Below are 8,255 nucleotides of genomic sequence, written 5' to 3'. Positions count from 1 at the left end.
ATTCAAAACTGCAACAGATTTCAGAGCCACAGCCTGCAATCTTCCCACTAAGGCAAGGAGACAAATTATATCAACAATGGAGCAATGATCAACATCTGGCTGTTGTAAAGGACCGAATCCTATTTATGGAATACTGTACTCCACTTTTGCTTGGGGACACAGTCTGCTCCAGGTGCTGCCTGTGTTGGGGAATGGCTGTCAGGATCTTCTGGCTCGGAAGAATCTTAGCTCCATTTATGGGAAGCAAACAACATCTGTAGAAAACTGTGAGTCAAGGAACTGTACTTGTGAAACACTAAGGATGTTATCTGACTTCTCTTTCTGAAGCTCCTGTTCCTCATGAACTTAATGTCACATATTTGTGTCTCTTATGTAGTACTGTAATAAATGTAACTAAAAATTCTATATGACACATATATTTTTAAAATTGCAATTTTTAAAATTGCTCGTATTGGTGAGTATTTGGAAATAGTAACATGACTTGAAGAGAAAGTTTGTCTCTAAGAAAGGCTTCATGGAAGACTTCCACACTTACATTCAGAGATGAAAAATATTTGCTTCAGGACTATAACCTCTAAAATCTCATGGCAGAATGGGCAAAGGCCAAACTGCCTGTAGGAGTTTGGAAACTGTAGTTCAAAGAACACTAAAATGACAATGTCTGGTCCTGTTTCAAATAAGACTGTCTCTGCTGTTTAGCACAGAGAGATGTCCCTCTGAGGCTCATTTGAGCTGTCATAAAAGGAGAGCCAATTTCTCAGTTATTTAATATAATGCCATACCTTTGTTGCCAGGATCTCAGCCAAGTGCTTGCGTGATTAAAAAAAAAAATCGTCCTCAGATAGCAAAACAACATGATCGGCCTTGCATGCCAGGTACATGGACTTATCATGGGATGTACATTTGCTGTTCTTCCTTAGATGACAAAAATGTCTCCAGTCACAGTTGATACTGAGGCCATTTTGAAAAGTATGTATAACATGCATATATAGACTGCATATGAGACTATATTCTGGTGACTGGAAATGACTGCATTTATATGGCCAGCTGGTGGCACAAAACAAAATATTCGGGCTGTATTTGATGCCATTCTTCCAATGCTGCCTGTCGGTTATTCATAGTGATGGAATATTAATGCTGGCAAATGATCACAAAGATGATTGTGTATGATGAAGTCAATAAGTAAATGAAAAGAACACGGAAAATGACAGGCATATCGGCATCTCTGTTCATAGTTCAAGTTGCCAGAATGCCCAACAAAGGAAGCGATTTAATTTTTGAACTGAAGTGAATGTAACAGTAATTTTTGAGAGCACACAGTCTTTTTCTGCAGGTCTCTCTCAATTTCAGAAAGAAGCTAGATTTTTTTTAAAAAAAGTCCAGTGTTAGCACGAGAATTTTTTTTTTTTTAGGAATCTGTTTTGATTCTTGTTATCCATTCTCTCAGATGCAGATAAATAACTCCGCAGATTTCTGCCAGCCGCCTGACAGCAGATTGACACAGATGATCTCACTTAACTTAGAATCACCAAACATTCTAGCATATTTCTAGCACTTAAAATTGTCCCACTCTAAACTTGCTCAAATTGTGGAATTCAAACATTAAAGAACCCAATAGTTTACTCTGAGCTGAAGAGTAGACACTGAAACAGAAGACAGTATACAAATCTTTTCTCCCCTCCATTTCTTAATGTTTCCTTGAAAAAAGTATTCAGTGGGGATTTTCACCTCCAGAGCTACAATGCTAGAATAGAATAGGACATATACAGAGGGAAGGGATGGGAATATTTCACTCAATATTTCTAGTCAGGAGTGTTTCTGGTAGTGTGGTGATGCAAGAAAACTATATCTTTAATAGACATACAGTAGTTGTCACACTTTCCCCACTCAGGTAGTAGGTATTGGTGAGAATGTCATTTTAATTTCAGTTTGTTTGCAGCAAAAATTGACCACAACCCAACCATCATTTTCCTATGGGTGTGATGGGGGGAGATGATAAGATGTGTTCTAACTAGAGTGAGCAGATTAGACTTTCCTAGATAAGCAATAGAAGCAAGATGCTTCTAGGGAGGAAGAATTCCAAGTGCAGAAATCTCCAAGATTTCTTGAAGAATAGATGAGATTTTGCTAAAGACTAAAGGTAAACATATGTACTCCCCATATTTAAAAAGAGGGGGTAAGGAGAGACACCAGTCAGCTTAACTATACCAGGATGGTTATTAAATAGTCTGTGTGTGCTTTGAAAAGAATACTAAGGCAGAAATTATGTTGCTGTCTTACACCAAAGGCGTAACATTCTGTCATTCCTGGCACCAACTGAGTCCCTCCTGGGATTCTCAGGCCTGGCTTGGTGCATGCTCAAGAATATCAGCGGAGAGTTCTTGACTGCTTACTTGGAATGGCTGAATATTATGTCTTTTGTGTAACAAAGGATTAAGATTTCAGCTAATGATTACTAAACACCATTATGAGCTTTTCAGAAACAAGTCATGTTAGACTAATCTGTTAAAAAACAGCAACAGGGGCTTGGTAATTGAGGGCAATGCTGTGATTATTATGTATTTTGATTCCAGCAACACTTTCAGCAGGGTCCCTCATTATAGTTTCTTGGACAAGCTATAAAATATGGGCTAGAGGCTCTGTTGGGTGGTTTTGTAGCTTGAAGAACTGGGCAAAATCAAACAATAAATTTCAGTTCAGTTCAGTTTATTATTAATGCAGTTAATGACCAGCACAACTCACAACACAAATTTGCAAATATCATAATACATTAGTAGTGGTCCAAGTCTTAGATAAATAAAAAAGGAAAGGAAAAAAAAAACTTCACAATGGTTCACAATAAATGTCAGCAAAGGAAAATGGAAAGTTCTACATTCTAGACACACATCAGCAGTGTAATGGAGTGGCAAAATAGGCAAATGGAAAACTGGTCCATATTAATAGATGTTTAGTGTCTGCAGACCAAGAGAATCAACAGTATAATTGTACTATACTTTGTTTTGATCAGACCTTACCTGGAGTACTGTGTCCAGTTCTAAATAAGCACCACAGCTTAAGAAGGACATTAAGCAGTTGGAATGTGTACAGCAATGTTTGACCAGGATGGTAAAGAGAAAACAAACCTTATAAGAAATCATTGAGGGAAGTGGACATATTTAACCTGGAGGACAGATGACGGAGAGGTGGTATGATACCCATACTTGAAGGACTGTCACGAGGAAAATGAAGTAAACTAATTTTTGTGGCTCCAGGACCTGAGTGAATCATTTCAAATTCAAAGAAAAGAGACTTGAGTTAAACACTAGGAAGACCTTCCTATTGGTAAGAAATTTCTGACAGTGGAATGGACTATCTCAGAAGCTGGTGGCATTTTTTTTTCATAAGAGGTTTGCAACAGGATGTTCAATGGGTTTCTGCCAGGGATCCTTTGGCATGGATTCCTAGCATCAGTAAGGGGCTAGAATCAATGAATCTTGGAATCCCTTCAACATCCATGAATCTACATTTCTTTTGTGCTGAATGAATGAATACCATACAGGGTCAATTATAGTGGTGACTGATTTTTTTTTTCTAGGTTGACTTAGTTTCCTAATTAATGGCAAACTTGCTTTGCCATTAGTTTAAGAGTTTGGAGAGACATTTCTGCCTTTCTTCCACTCCCCTCCTCCCCCGCCCAATTATCCGGTCAAGTTGTTGCCTCTTTCAGTCTAATCTTCATGCCATCCCGGGCAGCAATGACAAGATGCAAAAAACAGTATTTTTCCCCACCTCCCTCCACTGTCCCTTTCCTTTCTATCAGTCACACCAAGTTTCAGGCAGTGAAGGACTATGTTAAAATTTGTGAAATTGGTGGCTTCTATAGAACTGTGGCTACTATTGCCTCTAGTGCCCTGATCTGTTAACCTGAACACCCTATGGAGGAGCCTGGATCAGTTACTTTCTGGACTAAGGTTCCCAGACCCTTCCAGCCAATTTATTTATTTATTTATTTATTTATTTATTTATTTATTTATTTATTTATTTATTTATTTATTTGTTTGTTTGTTTGTTTGTTTGTTTGTTTGTTTGTTTGTTTATTTATTTATTTATTTATTTATGTCCCGCCTATCTGGTCGGGCGAGGACCACTCTAGGCGGCTAATATAGCTAATAATCATATGGGAGAAGTCAAAGAAGAGCTGGTAGCTTTTGGACATGAGCAGACACAGACATTGGAAACTTGAAAGGACATTATGCAGATGTTGTAACTGCAGTGTCTCATCACACACTTAATCAGGCAACCTTTGGCCTGTTACTGTTGCCTCTAGAATCTGGTCTTACTGCCTTGTTTGAAAAGACTCCCTGGGCCTACTTGTTGCATCATGGTATTCTCCTTACCTTTGAATGCAATAAATCTGAGACTCACTCTGTGTCTGTTCTTTGACCTCTAGTCAGCCAACTTCATTGGCTCCGAGGACCACTTTACCACCAGCCATACTGGTTGGGAGATTTGGGAAGTTAATTGTCTAAAAATTTAACTGTTCTAAGCTCTACCTGAATTATTATTTGGGAACTGGATTTCAGGGGAAGATAATAATTATAGGGCTTTCAAGACCTCTTGAAATTAATTCTGGTTCATGCAAATTCTGCATTTACTTTTTATATAAGCCTTGTCATGCTCAAGAACTTGGTTAGTAAATCAGTGTCTATGTAGAAATAATTATGTTTCCATTGCCTTCTTGTTGTTTACTGAGATCTGCCTCATATTCATTACTTAATTCAAATTGAATCAATGATTGTATCTGGGTCTTTGTTGCTAGTTCATTCCCCATTTTAAATAGACACCATATGACTTGCTGAAGAAGTGCCAGCTTTCCTGGAATCTCCCCAAGACCTTCTGGATTTTTGTTGGTCCACTTTGCCAAATTTAGATGTGAGGCAATTAAAACTGGGGGTGAAGAGATGATTGTGCTTTAAGTTCATCATCTGCCTAAAATCTCAGGGACTTATTCTGAATAACTGGCAGGAAAAAGAATGCTAAATTGTATCGGTTGCTAGGCAAATGACACATTTGTCTAAAAAAAAAGGACTGAATGGTTGTTGTCCCTGCTTTGTGAATCTGTACCACATGACTGGTTCACTTACTGCAAAGAACTTGCTTCTGGTATTCACCCTTCTATTCATTATGACAAGACATAACCAAAATCAGTGGATTTTGGTGGATTGAACATCTGGAGTGAGTAGAAATTTATCTCAATGAGACAAAGCATGGGCTGTAGTCTGAAATATGCTTACTTGGAAGGTAGTCCTGCTGAACGTCTGATTAAGTGTGCATAAAGTATCATTTTATACCCCCCCATCCTTTGTTCTATATCTGTGATGGTTTTTCCTTCTTCAAGACATCTGTCCTGGGTGAAATCAGTTCACATACTTCCCAAAAATATTGTAAATTCCAAGATTCCAATACATTCTGTGTAGAGATGGGGGTATTCATATTCGTATGCAAATACAGTGATGCCTCGCAAGATGAAAATAATTCGTTCCGCGAGTCATTTCGTATTGCAAAAATTTTGTCTTGCGAAGCATGACCATAGAAAAATTCATCTTGCGAGTCACCAAAAAATTGCAAAACACTTTTGTCTTGTGGGTTTTTCATTGCACGAGACATTCTGGTCTTCCTCTCTGCCAATTACCGTATTTTTTTGCTCCATAAGACGTACTTCCCCCCCAAATAGTGGGGGAGAGAGTATGTGCTCCCCCCAAATAGTGGGGGAGAAAGTATGTGCGTCTTATGGAACAAATACAGTAAAAAAGGGGTTCAACCACCACCACCCAGAAGCCCCCTACTGCCATGCTGGGAGGCCTCTGAACTAGCAAAAGAGACTGCTTGCTATTTGGACCTCACCATTCTGCATTGCTGGCTTTCCAGGATCTGCTTCCTGCAGCCCACCTGGAAAACCAGCAAGGCTAACAGGCCTATGGTAGCAGGTAGTGAAAACAGCCAAGGACCAAAGGGGAAAGAGCAATTCTAGAAAGAACAGGGGAAACCACAAACACAGTCACCCACTTAGGCAGTTGATTTTCCCACATTTGGGGAAATCACAGGGGTCAGTACATCCAGAGTGCAATAGATGAGCCTTACCCCAGGAAAACCACTTTTACAACAGTGGTATCTCCCCTGCCAGGTATGAGTTTGAATGTTCCCTAAACCACCTCCCCCTTTCTGTGCCCTGTCCCCAAAAGGCATGGTGACCCCTCGGCTGCACCTCCTGATCGGAACAGGGCTGCACAGCCCCAGTCCCGAAAGAGGCCAAGAGAGCTACTCAGTGTTTTGGGGTGCCCCACAGGACCCCCATCAGGGGCCGGATGTTCCTCCCACAATCCTCCAGTGCACAGATATTAGCATACCTAATATGCGGGGAAGGCAGGGAAAGCGGGGAAATTCAAACTTTCAGTTAGTGAAGAGGCTGCTTGTCTGCTTCCTTGCTAGTCCAGGCAGTTAGAGAGCTGGGAGAGAGACCTGGGACTGCCTGGTATTGTCGTTTTAAAATGTTAAATTTAGTTTAAAAGCTGTTTGTTTGGGATTAGTGCTTGGGTGAAAATGTGCTCCGTTTGAGTTGAAACCTGCTTGTGTAGAAACGTGCACGCTTGCCTTAAAAATCTGCTTGTTTTACTTTAAAAGCTGCTTGCTTTGGGTTAAACTATGCTTGGGGGAAAAGGTGCTCCATTTGAGTTGAAACCTGCTTGTGTAGAAACGTGCATGCTTGCCTGAAAAATCTGCTTGTTTTACTTTAAAAGCTGCTTGTTTTAGGTTAAACTGTGCTTGGGGGGAAAGGTGCATTGTTTGAGTTGAAACCTGCTTGTGTAGAAATGTGCATAGGGGTATTTGCTTTATAAGCTGCCTGCAAAGCCTTTCAGACCAGTGCTGATCAGCTGTTAGGTGGGGAGAGGGGAGGGGGAAGGAGCAGGAGCAAGAAGAGCACAAAATGGCTGACGTCTGCCGGCTACCTGGTGGCTTTTAGCTGTTTAGGGCTCTTTTTTGGCTGTTCTGGGGTCTACCAAGGCACAGTGAAGAGCAAGGCTCAGTCTACAGTACCTGGTAAGTGACTTTCTTTTAAGTTTTTTAAAGTTTCTGACCTTTCCCTCCCATAAAAATGCATTAATTAATTTTCAATGCATTTCTATGGGAAATTTGGATTCAACTTGCAAACTTTTCAACTAGTTCAATAGAGAATGTATTTCCAAAGGGTGTGGCAGCAAGGAAACTAACTGTGCCTCATGACTTCTAACTGGATTACAGTACCTGCTTCCTGATTTCAGCTACTATAGTTTGTATTCAGTTTTCTTGGCTCATCAAGAACAGTGTTCATGGCTTTGTGTGGCCTAACCTGTTGTGCCTTGCATGCTATAAATGTTCAATTATGTCAGAAAATGGAGATTTGGTCTTATGCTGACCATGTGCTACTGCTGGTGAATGGGATCAGGTTAAACTTTGTGTTGCTGTTCTTTTGCATAACCTAAAGTAAATAAGGAAAACCAGCTGTTAAATAGTTTAATTCCACTATTTATCCTCCACACAACTAAAAGGGACCTCTCAATGCAGTGCCAAATCAGACAGACCATTTTAAACTTAATATAGGCTTGAGCTGTAGCTGGGCAGAGTTGCACAACAATCTCATTTGTCACTGAGACATTTCTATAAGCATGGGGAGGAGGTGGATGAAAGGAAATGTAAAATATAGGTAGTGTGGTATAGGTCTTATCACTGGCTGATAATGGTCTATATTAATGCCACTGTTGACTGCTGTTCACTTTACATGGTTCAAATGTTATTCTTTTATAGTTTATTAAATATTATATTACACTATTTGTTTCAGAATATATTTTCCCTGTTTTCCTCCTCTAAAAATTAGGTGCGTCTTAAGGTCAGGTGCGTCTTATGGAGCAAAAAATATGGTATTATGTGGGTGAGTACTCATGCAATATAAAATCAATGGTAATGTAAACATAGCTCAGAGCTTGCACAAATGACCACTGTGAACTCCAGGTCCCAGAATTCCTCAGTCTGCAGGACCAGTGACTGAGATACAAGAAAATACAGATGGGCCACAGGCTGAAGAATGATTAGGCACATACATCTCTGCTGTTGAAGCAAGGTGGCTTTGGTTACTTTTGCTGCTTAGACTTTGGGGACAGTAATTCCACATGGATATAACACAAAAGCTTTTATTTGTGAACAAAAAGGTACACATTCTGTGCTGAGATGCTATTTTCCAT

The 8,255-nt window shown here is 39.9% G+C and overlaps 1 pseudogene; it reads right to left on the bottom strand.

Annotated features, from left to right (window-relative positions):
• Nucleotides 1-6,016: 6,016 nt before the first annotated feature.
• Nucleotides 6,017-6,171, bottom strand: LOC140705095 (U1 spliceosomal RNA; annotated as a pseudogene).
• Between the last annotated feature and the right edge of the window lie 2,084 nt (nucleotides 6,172-8,255).

This window comes from Pogona vitticeps, chromosome 2 (genome assembly GCF_051106095.1).
Source record: "Pogona vitticeps strain Pit_001003342236 chromosome 2, PviZW2.1, whole genome shotgun sequence".
In the NCBI taxonomy this organism is placed as follows: domain Eukaryota; kingdom Metazoa; phylum Chordata; class Lepidosauria; order Squamata; family Agamidae; genus Pogona; species Pogona vitticeps.
This window is presented reverse-complemented; position numbering and strand designations above follow the sequence as displayed.